At 44.7% G+C, this 12,800-nt stretch overlaps 1 protein-coding gene across 1 annotated transcript in view; it reads right to left on the reverse strand.

The window, feature by feature from the left end:
• The window catches only part of RHBDF2 (rhomboid 5 homolog 2), a 141,539-nt gene extending 129,094 nt beyond the window's left edge, over positions 1–12,445 (reverse strand). The window contains exon 1 of the mRNA XM_068264556.1: positions 12,327–12,445. The gene's annotated coding sequence lies outside the window, so the exon portion shown is untranslated. The remainder of the gene's footprint in view (positions 1–12,326) is intronic.
• Between the last annotated feature and the right edge of the window lie 355 nt (positions 12,446–12,800).

A 12,800-nucleotide genomic window follows, 5' to 3' on the forward strand; every position in this document is an offset into this window, starting at 1 on the left:
ATCGCTCTGTTGGATGGGAGGCAGCCTTGCAGGGAGACAGGTAGATGGGAGAGAGGGGACATGGGTGCCACTGCCAGATATGTGTAGAGCACACATACTGGCTATAACGTGCTGCTGATTATAGGTTGTTGTCTGTTCCGTAGTTGTGCACAGTGACCACATTGGAAACTTTTGGCTCAGCTCAGCACAGCTCAGTAACTTTGCAGGCACTGTGATTGCAGCGCAATATGATCCTCCTAAACAGCTGCACTTTACTTTGGGGAATGCTTTCTTTCACTGTGAGACGTTTGCATGCAAAGTACACAGATGAGCATATAGGTGAAATACATGTAAAGCATATGATTGCAGCATGTGGGTATTGTGTGCAAGCAAACATTTCTGCTCTCTGCTCTCTGCTCGTCCCTCCTCCCTTCTCTATCCACTCCCTGCCCTCTGTCCATCTTCTCCCCTTCTCTGTGTGTCCACCCCTCTCCCCTTCTCCTGTCCACAGCAGGGAAAGACCTGTCCTGCTATTAATTTCACCCCCGAATGCTTCGGTAGTAAAATGATCCGAGGTTCGGATCAAAGATCCGGATCTTTTCAATGATCCGATTCGAATCATCCGGATCATTGAAAAGATCCGAACTTCCCATCTCTACAGACCATCCCTAATAAATCAGTGATCAAGTAAACCCTGCTAGGAGGGCCTAGCACTTTTCCGCTGCAAAATGCAAAGGAAAGAGGACTGTGCTCCATAATCATTCCTGATCACATATGCCTTTTGTAGTGGGACTGCAACATCACATTCAGTTAAAAAATTTTTGGCGATTTGAACACATGCAATCTAAACAAAAGAGTTAAAGGAACAGTGTAAAAGGAAGAAGGGTGGTGGACTTACCTCCTCCAAAGAAACACCTGCAATACAACCAGTTTTCCAGCACTTGAATATGAACGTGAAGAAGTGGGTCTATCACACGAAACATGCTGTGCCCAATAGACACCTTTTTGATTTACATTGTGATTCCTTTTGAGGAGGTAAGTTTACCACCATTCCTGCTTTTTAATTTTTTTAAATCACCATTTTAATTTAGCTCCTCCTAGCAGTGTTAACTAGTTTGGTAAACCTTGGTGAAAGGCTGAGTTTTCCCCTTCCATTTTGTTTTTTGGAGACCGATTACCAAATGAGTACTCCGCAGCCCAGATGGTGAATGGGCTGGTGTCCCACGTCGGTCTTCTAGTTGGATGCTATGCAAGTGACCTGTTTATTAGTTAATATGCATATTTCTTTTTGCCATCTTTAAACTACAATTACTGCACTACAAGAAGCTCTCAGTTTTATGTCTGAGTGACCTTGTGCCTTAAACCTTCTCTAATCACTGATAAAAGCTGCCAGTAAACTACTAGCACCTGTGGGCCTAATTGATTTCAGACAGTTTATTGATTGAAACCATGACTGGCAAAGGGGTAAATTTAAACTGAGCAAAAGATTAAACAGCCACATAGTTCTGTACTGCATTCAGTGATATAATGCTAGCAGGAAGGTTGGTGACACTCACTAGAAATCATACTAAATTCCCAATCCAAATCGCCAGATTTTAAATAAATAATCTGTCTAAACTTGCCAACTACAGAGTCCAATCTCTGAATTAAGGTTCGTATACACGTCCGATAAAGATCGTTCGTTACGAACGATTCGTGACGTTTACACGATATTCAAATTAGACTGAAAAGATCGTTCGTAATGAACGATTGTGTACACACGTGAACGATATAAGTATAAAGTACTGAACGACGAACGATAAAAAAATGCGTGCGCAAACGGAAGTGACGTTATGACAGGCAATAAGAACATGCGTTATCGGACGATCTTTGTACACACTGCAACGATTGAACGATTATCTTTCGAAAAAATCCGCCGGGTTGGATCGGTCCGATTGAACGATAACGATCGTTATCGTTCACAAAAACGATCGTTCACACTTTTTGAACGCACGATTATCGTTCCGATTGTCGTTATCGTTCGTTTTTGAACGATCGTTATCGTACGTGTGTACTCAGCTTTAGACTCATCACTTAAAGCCTCTCCTCAAAATGTTTAGCATAACCATGTTGAGAAATGGGCGAGGGAGATCTGGACCCAAGGCGGATGGCGGCGATTGAGATCCTATTTGGCATACATGTATTATTGCCGCCCCGGTCACATTGGCTCAGGGTGAGCCGAATGACGGCTCACCCTGCTGCAGCTCAAATTCCAGACGGCATTCATTACTATTTCTCTTCCAAGTCATGGCAACCCGGAGGGTGAAGTAATTTGTGGTCCAGCTATCGCTGTCACTATAATTACAAAGCTGTGTGGCCATAGAGATAACATTATGCCCATGGCGGCGCCCAGGTTAGGCGCAGCGTGGGGGGGGGGGCACACCTATTTGGCCAACAATACTCAAAATCTCAAATGTTGCTCTAAAAGAATCCTCATATAAGTTGCTACTTCGGTGGTATTAAGTCACCTTTAGACCACTTTCAGATGGACGGCTGAACTGCTCGTTTGCCGAGCAGTTCAGTCTCCTGTCTGCCGCTCACCAGTACAATTCGGGTGCAATTTTAATGAAGTCGAATTGCTGTGGTTGTAACACTACACGTGTCTAGTGTTAACATGCAATGGTGTTACTGGGCAGCAGAGAACCGCGTCATGTCGAGTCAGAGCGACCGCGCTGAGATCTAACTCCGTGGGGGTCCGCCTTTACAGTGCCGATAAAGGGCGCAAGTGCCCAGCCGATGCATGAAAGCAGCTGACAGACTGCTAATCAGCTGCCCGTGTGAAAGAACCCTTAGGTCGGCTCACATTTATATAGGCGAGTCAGATCTCTGTTTAATCTGTTTTAGAGGTTGTGATATGAGAAGTGTCAATTTGTATACTTTCTGGTTCAGCCTGTGCCGTCTACAGGTTGAAATGGAAAGACTTACACCCTTTGGCCCCTGACCGAGGCTGTGGAGTCGCCACAAAAATCATCCAACTCCTTAGTTTATGAGACCACAACTCCAGGTACCCCAAATTGCTCCGACTCCTCAACTCTGACTCCTTAGTCTTATCAGGGCTGTGGTGTTGGTATAAAATCATCCGACTCCTCAGTTTATGAAACAGACTCAGACGCCAGGTCCCCAAATATTGCTCTGTCTCCCCAACTCTACAGCAGGTAGGGAGATTTGCCAAATTACACAAAACCTACAGTAAATGATTGTGGGTCTTCAGCATGGGGGGGGGGGGGGGGGGGATTTTATGGCAGCATCATTAGGTTAAATTTTTTAAATGTTTCATAAGAAAACTGGTACTCACGGGTATGTCTGACACCTGACATAATAGTCTAATACCACCAAGTGAACTCCAATTTGATTTTTTTTATTTCTATTGTTAACGTGACAGGACACACATATACAATGCCACCAGTTACGTTATTTAGAGTAGCTTAGTTTCTGCAGGTTATTCTAATTATGATTTTGGATTCATACAGCACCAGCATCTTCTGTGGCATTTTTCGAAAATTGCTCCACAAAGTGGAGATCTGGTCATAAAAAAAAACCCTATCAGAATTCACGGCACTTTATTACACTGCATAAAAGTTGTCCTTTACAAACTTACAGCATACATGAACCTAAATTACAAAAAAAAAAAAAAAAAAAAAAAAAATACTTACCCGAGTAAAAAAAAAAAAAAAAAAAACCAAAACACAGCTACACTGCAGATATGAGGTGCATGAGTTTTTATAACTGATCATAAAGCTTCTTGACTGCATTCTGAAGATGGTGCTAGGTCTCTACTTCTGCAAATCTGACATCTACAGGCACAAGAGGTCTAAGCTGCGAGCTCGACGTCCTGTTGAATTGGTGGGTGCTGCTCATCTCCGGCTGTTGCTATAAGAATTACATTAATATAATGTAGAGTTCAGTGTAGGTACTCCTTAGGAATTGAGACAGTTAGCAACTGACCTTAGACTGCTTAAAGAAAACTAGGAGACAGTAGAGGACTGGTATGCATAGCTGCAGGCAAGCAGTGCTGCACAATATGGCTTTCGTTTGAAAAGGTTGCTTCCAAAAGGTAATACTTAAAGCATACACTATTCAACATGATCGCTATGAGAATTTACTTGGTTCAGTTGAGCAACCTAAACACGTCCATCAACACAAAGAAAGCTCTGCAGTACATAGAATATATTGCACAAGGTATTGGAATGTCCCTCTAAACAATTTATTCTTGTTTTTTCAATCACTTCCATGTCACAGGTGTATAAAATCAAGCACCTGATCATGCAAACTACTGCAAACAAACAAGAACGTGAAAGAATGTGGTGTACTCAGTGAAGTCTAGTGAGACACTATGATAGGACACCAACAACCTGTGCAGTTGCGTCGATTTGTGTCATTTCCACTATACTAAATACTTCAAGGTCAACTGTTGGTGGCATTATGACAAGGTGGAAACAATTGGAATAAGAACTCAGCATTAAAGTGGATCCGAGATATACTTTCACTCATTGCATAATTGTGCCCCTTACATATAGTTTATAGGGCATTCCTCAAGCCAAATCCTTTTATTTTGTTTTAATACTCTAATTTTCTATAAACTAAACAAGCCTCGCCCACAGCTCCTCCAGCGCCTAAGCATTCTGAGTCCCATGCAGCAAGTGCTCATGGGAACTCAGTCTGGAGGAGGCGGCATTACCAGTCAGAGATATCAGAGGTACAGGTGTGGGGGAGGAGGAGGAGAGTTGTTTTCACAGGTTGAGGGGGTGGAGATGCAGAGCAGTTTGACTGTGTATATTGATGACAAGCAGAATATGGCTGCTCTCATTGTACCACAGGAAGAAATAACCATAAAACGTAGATGCTGTTTGCAGCTAGATTTGCTGTGTAACCTATCTAAAAACTTTAGATAAGATATATAAACAGGTTACTTGTTATAGTTAGTTTTTCATCTCAAATCCACTTTACAGTAATAGGCAATGTAAAGCAGAGCAGAGTCAGCGCATACTGAAGCACACACTGAATGAAGTTGCCAACTTTCTCCGACTCTAGGTACCCAAAAATTACTCTGACTCCACAGCACTGACTAAAACTACAACTAAAAGACAACCACAAAATGTGAAATGTATTGTCCATGAGCTAAACACAGTACAAATGGTATACCTTACAAAATGACACAACACGCATACCGTCTTCCTGACTACCATTTCCTCTTTTTACTGCTCTGGTGATTTGGGGACTGCAATGAACATGCTGCCTTACCACCAGGCTTTATGGTGGGTCATGTAAGCCACAGACAACCTAGTCAGTTCCCACAAGAGCCCCAACAACTGATCTCATAAAAAGTGAAAGAAAAAAAAAAAAAAAAAGTTTACATGGTGACCATGACAACCAATCAGGATACAAAACGTAGAATCTGGCTAATTGCTATAAGCAAAACAAATGCTTTTTAAGTTCTTTCATTTAATTGCCAGGGCCTGCGCATGATGCGATCCCACACCGCCATGTCTGGAAGAAAAGTCAGGATATACCTTGTGATATGCATAACCACATTTGCAACAAGAAAAAGTGAACCTGAACTGAGTAAAATTATGTAAAGCCAACACATGACGTACCTGCAAATTAATACTACATACATACCTCGCCGTCAGTTCTTCTTAGAAGCTCACCATTTTCTTCTATGGGTTGGTTCACACTGGCACTTTCTGGGAAATGGATCCATGTCTGTGCCCATTCAGTTCCGTTTCCCCATAGGCCCCCCAGACCCCCATCACCAAAGTAGATTTTTGCTGGCTAGAATGGTCTGTTTTCTAGTCAGTGTGATTAAGGGATCCGTTTTCTCATTGCCCCCAATGCAGCACTTCAGCATCAGTTTCCATTCCGCTGGGCTCAGCAGTCCAGGAAAAATTGCTGTAGCACCAAACTTGCGGTCCCCTTCAACGCATCGGGCAGAACGGATCTGTTTGAATGGACCAAAGCCAAGGGATCCTTAGGTTAACATTAGATCCGTTTGAATCTGTTACGATCCATGACCGGACTGTTCACCAAGCCTTACAATTACTTCTTTTCTGGCAAGATTTGGTCAGAACTAAAATATATCAGTTGCTGTCAGTTATAAGTGAAAGGACAACTGATGAGCACGGTAACAGCCATGTTTCCCTATGGCTCAAGTGGGCGATATTACAGTTTAAAAGTGTGCTGACCAGGAAGCGGTTATGGGTAAATAGCCATTTTTAAAATGGAGGACAGGGAATACCATAGGTCACAGTGGACAAACAGGAGGCGGGGAGAAGAAACAGATTGATGAGTAGACTCTGCGGGAGGTAAGTATGACTTGTGTAGGTTTATTTTGGCTTTTAATTCTCAGTGCAGGTTTGCTTTAAAATCGTGCCTTGAGGTATACAACAGTAAAACGTAACATGTGAGTTGTCACTGCTTACATGACCTAACATCTTCCTTGTCATGAAAAATTCTGATATTACACAATATCAAAGCAGAAGAGAAACCCTCTGCATTACATGCAGGATAGCATAGAGCTAAAAGCCATCTGGATACGATAGACTGATCTCTTCATGTAAACTCTGTGAATGTGCGCTACTGCATCATAATATTCCAGGAAATACAAACTGTCTCATGAAATGTAAATCTAGTACATGGATAGGATATTTACATTATAGCCACCAACAGTTCATCTGTAATGAATCTACTGCATAGCTGTACAGAGTTATAGTCCCAAGAGGCGGAAGGCAGGAATCGTTTTTATGACCCATAAACATTTCCTGACAGAAGAGTAATCTCATCATAGTACTCACTGTACAACTAGCCCTGAGGGAAGACAAAAGGAGAGAACACACTAACTGTGACACAAAGGATGAGTGACAGGATGTAATAGTAACAGCAGACATAGCAGGATGTTGCCAGCAACAGATGAAAAGAAGGAGATATTGCTCTGTTAACACAGGCTCCAGTAAAGGACAACCCCGAACACTGAGCTAAAAAATTACAGGTACGCATTATTATACATGTGAAGTATTTTTCCTACCCATTATCTTGTATTATATGAGATAAGGAAAGATTCTGCAGCTTCCTTCACAGTCCCCATTGCCTCCTGTCCTATTCCACTCCACCATCACTGACAGGGCTGTGGAGTCAGAGTTGGAGCAATTTTTGGGTGCCGGGAATCAGAGATTCATAACTTGGGGAGTCGGATGATTTTTGTACCAACTCCACAGCACTGGTAAGCATTAGACAAAGAAGTGACTAAGGAGCCAGAGTCGAGGAGTCGGAGTTGGTGGTTTAATAAACTGAGTGGTCGGAGACGGATGATTTTTGTACCGATTGCACAGCCCTCTCTGATCCTAATTGCCTCGTGTCCCATTCCACTCCCAGATCCTCTTTGCCTCCTGTACCATTCTGCTCCACCGTCCTTTATCCCTACTGCCTCCTGTCCTATTCCACTCCACCATCCCTGATCCCCATTGCCTTCTGTCCCATTCCAATTCCCTGATCCTCATTGCTTCCTGTACAATTTTTTTTTTACTGTTCCTGATCCACATTGCCTCCTGTCCCATTTTGCTCCATTGTGCCTCATCCCCATTGCCTCCTGTCCCATTCCATCCCTGATCCTCATTGTCACCTGCCTCATTCTGCTCCACTGCCTCTGATTCCAACTGCCTCCTGTTTCATTCCACTCCACCCTCTCTGATCCCCATTGCCACCGGTCCCATTCCACCATCCTTAATCCCTATTGCCACCTTTCCCATTCTGTGCCACTGTCCCTTGATCCTCATTGTCACATAGTCTCCCCATTGCATCTTGTCTCATTCCATTCCTTATCTCCATTGCCACCTGTCCCATCCTGCTCCACTGCCCCGATCCCAATTACCTCATGTCCCATTCTGCTCCACCATTCCTAAACCCCCATAGCCTCCTGTCCTATTCTTCTCCACCATTCCTGATCCCCATTGCTTCCTGTCCCATTCTGCTCCCACATCCCTGATCCCTATTGCCTTGTGCCCCATTCCTCTCCACCGCCTCAAATCAACATGGCCTCCTGTTCCATTATCCAATAATCACTGATGCCTGCCTGTCCAATTCTACTGTTACTAGCGTCCTCCTGCCCCACCTTGAACTCTGGTACCCATGCAGTTGCCTTCTCTCTGCCTCCCCTGTGGATTCTTCTGACTGGGGTGGTCACATGTTAACTAGCAAAAGTCTGCTTGAGAGCTGGCATCAGAATATCATTGGCAGTGAATTTCAAAACAAGGCCGGCTATAGGCAAGGGCATGAGGGGACAGAGCCCCCTCAAATCAAATTTCAAAAGGGTAGGGTTCCCCCTCACACTGCTCTCCCCCGCTCTGTCTGCTGCCCAGACAAGGTGGGGGTGGGGAAAAAAAAAAATATCGGCCCAGCGGGGTGGATGTGTGTGCAAGCAACCACGACGTGTGGAGTTACCTGCATGCACCTTCTGGTGGAGGGGATGCGTCTCCATGGTAACTGGGAGAGTCAGCCTGTTGGGTGGAAGTGTAGCACTGACTGCCAATTGGAGCGTGAGGAAGATGCCCTTCACGCTCTCAATGGCTGTCAGCACTACACCTCCACCCGTTGGGCCGGCTCTCCCAGTTACCAATGGGGCCACGTCCCCTCCACCGATCGGGACACCTGGGCAATTCTAGACGCACATCCTCCCTGCCGGACCAATCCCTGCCGCATCTGGGCAGCAGAGGGGGAGAGCGGCGCGAGGGGGGCAGAGGATACTGCCACAGTTTGCAACTTGCAAGGAAGTCCGGCAATGCACAGTGTCCTGAGGTCCGGGCAGCCAGCGGGGGTGATCGGCGGAGGGGGCAGAGGAGGAAGAAAGGATAAGCCACATACAGGAGGAGGCCCAGGCAGCAGCTGTTAACAGGTGATAGCAATGCAGCTAGGCCTTACCTCACTTAGTACATGCTGCTATCTGCCCATCAGGTGCACATTACAAGTTAACACATACCGCTCTGCTCTAGGGGTAGGATGGTTTGCCTAATGGGCAAATGTCTCATAACCAATCCGATTAGATTAAGGAAATTGATCCGATTATGGGATCAATTTCATTAATCCGATTGGATTGGTTAGGAGAGTTTTGTCCATTAGTTGTCACAAATAATCATTTCGATCGTTCATACGAACAATCATTTCTAATTGATTATTATGCCCCCTTCACATTTCTGACTGCCCCCTCATATGTGCCTGTCTAGAACCAGCCCTGTTTCAAAATATCTCTGACCGCTCCTGTACCTAGATAGATAGATTCTGTATTTGAACTGTAATGCTGGATACACACCATGAGTTTCCGCGTCGCACGCGGCTGTCGATACGCGTCGATTCGATTATTTCCGAACATTTCCGAACGAATTTCGATGATTTTTAGGTCGAATGCCATGTAAAGTATGGCAAATCGACCTAACGATCCATCGAAGCTTGAATCGGACATGTCGGAAATAATCGAATCGACGCGTATCGACGGCCGCATCGAACGCGGAAACGCATGGTGTGTATCCAGCATAAGAAAAGCTATACTAGAACTGGGGAATAGTAAATCTAAACACTACACTAGATGGCTGGTTAGTAAATCTAAACACTACAACACACTGTAGCAGAAAATAAACTATAAAGGCAAAAACATGGGTGACACTGAAACGCAGGGGCGTAGCAATAGGGGGTGCAGAGGTAGCGACCGCATCGGGGCCCTTGGTCCAGAGGGGCCCCGAAGGGTCCACCCTCTATCACAGTATTAGCTCTCTATTGGTCCTGTGCTGGTAATAATCACTTCTATAGATGCTTTGAATAGTAGTAATCCTTAACACACTGTTCCCAAACCCCTTCTTGCACCTCTGACACTGGGGTTGTCCTTGGCAGGTTTTGGTGCGCCGTATCAATTGTTATGTATAGAGTGCTTGGGGGGGCCCCATGTAAAACTTGCACCGGGGCCCACAGCTCTTTAGCTACGCCACTGCTGAAACGAATAGTAGAACATAAGTGAAATGAGAAACACACTATACAAGGTAATAGGTATGCACCAGAAGAGCATTGCTAGTACACTGTTCTATACCGCAGATAAGACCAATGTTGACACTGGGACAGATAAAAGATAGGAAAAAGGCTATACATTGCCGGATATGGACCATATTGAACAAGGAAAAATAGGAACTATACAATAGACTATGCTAAACTGACGTGGACAATATATAAAACAGAATGTAAGGGGGGGGGGGGGGGGGGGGAGACCATCTTGATAAAATCGTAACTGCATTTAAAAAAAACTCAACCTAGTAAACATGTGCTGGGTCTGACGCTACGCACGACGTTATGGACTCTTGTTCCTTACTCAAACAGTTTGAGAAAGGGCTGAGAGTGTGAAACGCTGTCTGTCATGTCAGGCCCGCAACATGTCTCATATGCGGTTTTTAACCAATTTTGGATAAAGTTATGATTTTATCAAGATGGTGCAGAACCTTATGAATTACTATGCGAAGACTACCTGAGACTCCAGGGTACGGTTCGCATCTAACGACCATTGGTGCTGAATCACTTTGTACTTAATAAGGGGGGGGGGGGGGGGGGGGGAAATGACAACAGGAGCAGTTATTAACCATTACAGGTATGGACACACATGAAGAGATATATGACTGACTAATAAAGACAGGTGCAAGGAGAACTAAAGCCAATGTAAAGTAAAGAGCTGCCAATCAAAATCCTTCTTTCCTTTACCAGTAGCACCACGGGTTGCTCCCGACAACTGTGCCACTATTGCTGAGATGGTCGTTGGCATCAGCCCTCATTTACACTATGGTAAATGGTACAGAGGAATAGTAGTAGTAGTAGTACTTAGCAATTTTACTAGTGGTACTGGAGTTCTAGGTAAATGTAACTTGCTCTACAATGACCAGAATTAGCATCTACTGCACAGTACGTATAATAAATATTAAAATTCAGAAAACTAATCAGTTACCATTTCCTGGCAGGTGTCACGTTCTAGTTCTGCGAATATGGAACATTGTACAACATGAAAGCCAAGTCAAATTCTAGATCACATCTCTAACCTAACTGACACAACTGGAATTGTAATGCTCTCCCTATGGTCCCTCTGACAGCACAGAAGTAATCTAACTGACTCCAATAACTGGCTGCAGCCTATAGCAGTGATGTTATGCCTGATACAAACCTTGCAATATCCCATCAGATCGACGGGTCTAATTTATAATTTCCAACAGGTCTGATCAAGTTTCTGATAATTTTTCCAATCACTCCTGCACATAATCTATCGGAAACCTGATCAGACTTGTCAGAAATGATCAATTTGACCCAGCAATCAGACAGGAAATTGCAAAGTGTGTACCAGGCATTATGCCTAGTACACACAATGCAGTTTTCCATCAGACTGCCGGTCAAATGAATTGTTTCCGACAGGTCCGATCTGATTTAGGCCCCCTGCACACAATTCTGATTTTGAATCGTTTTTTACATGCAATTCCGATTTCCAATTGTTACCGCATGCTGCGTTTTTTCAGCGTTTTTCTATTGATAGCATTCAGGGAAAATCTGAATCACAAATCGGATTTGCAGTGTGCAGGGAGCCTTAGGATCATTTTTATAACTGATTTTGTAGAGAAGTGATCAGAAGATTTAGAAATCAGAACGGATCTGTCGGAAATAATCGATTTGACTGTCAATCTGGCAGAAAATTGTATGGTGTGTACCAGAAATTATGCCCAATACAGAAGATGAGATTTTCTGGCAGATTTCTTGCCAGATTGATTATTTCCAGCAAATCCGATCTGATTTCCGATCGATTTTCCATTGACTTCTATGGAAAAAAAAATCGATCGGAAATTGTATCAGACATGCTGGAAATAATCGATCTGGCAAGTCATTCTACCAGAAAATCTCATTGTGTGCATTAGGCATTAAGAGTCCTCAGATGGTCAGTAAGGTGAATTGATGAAATGTAACAGTACAGTATTAATCTTTACTAAGACTGTCATGGTCCATACAGAACACCAGCATTGCACTCCAAAACATGAACAATGTTAAAGTAAGCGCAGAAAGTAGTTCACACTGAATTCACACACATAAGTTACAGCCGCCGGGTGAACTACAAAAGCCAGCATGACAAGCTGTGCCTCGATCTCTCTGAGGCCACTGGAAGTTCGCCCCAGCACAGCTCTGGTGCCATAGGTGCCCCAGGCTGACTCCTCCGACCCTAGGCTGCTGCTGTTATGCCAGGCTGGCCGGACACAACGGGCACCCCTTCCTCACCTCCCGCAGCCACGCCCCGCCCGCACAGCACTCACCTGGGCTCACCCTCTCCGCTCCCCCAGTGTCTCCGCTTCCTCTCCCCAGAACAACACACACTTTCTGGGCGTGGCGGCCCTCAGCCAGCCGGGTGGGCGTGCCTGGAAGAGGGAATGGGCGTGTTTCACTGCTTGTGGGCGGGACGCGAACACGGAAGCTGATAAGGAAACACGTGGGTGACTAGTGAGTCACAAGTGTGGGAGCAGCGATGAGTAGAGATGGGAAGTTCGGATCTTTTCAATGATCCGGATGATTCGAATCGGATCATTGAAGAGATCCGGATCTTTGATCCGAATCTCGGATCATTTTACTACCGGAAGCATTCGGGGGTTAAATGAACAGCAGGGCAGGTCTGTGGACAGGAGAAGGGGAGGGAGTGGACACACAGAGAAGGGGAGAAGATGGACAGAGGGCAGGGGTGGACAGAGATGTGAGGAGGGACGAGCAGAGAGCAGAAATGTTTGCAGGTAATA

Source organism: Hyperolius riggenbachi, chromosome 12, assembly GCF_040937935.1.
Source record: "Hyperolius riggenbachi isolate aHypRig1 chromosome 12, aHypRig1.pri, whole genome shotgun sequence".
In the NCBI taxonomy this organism is placed as follows: Eukaryota; Metazoa; Chordata; class Amphibia; order Anura; family Hyperoliidae; genus Hyperolius; species Hyperolius riggenbachi.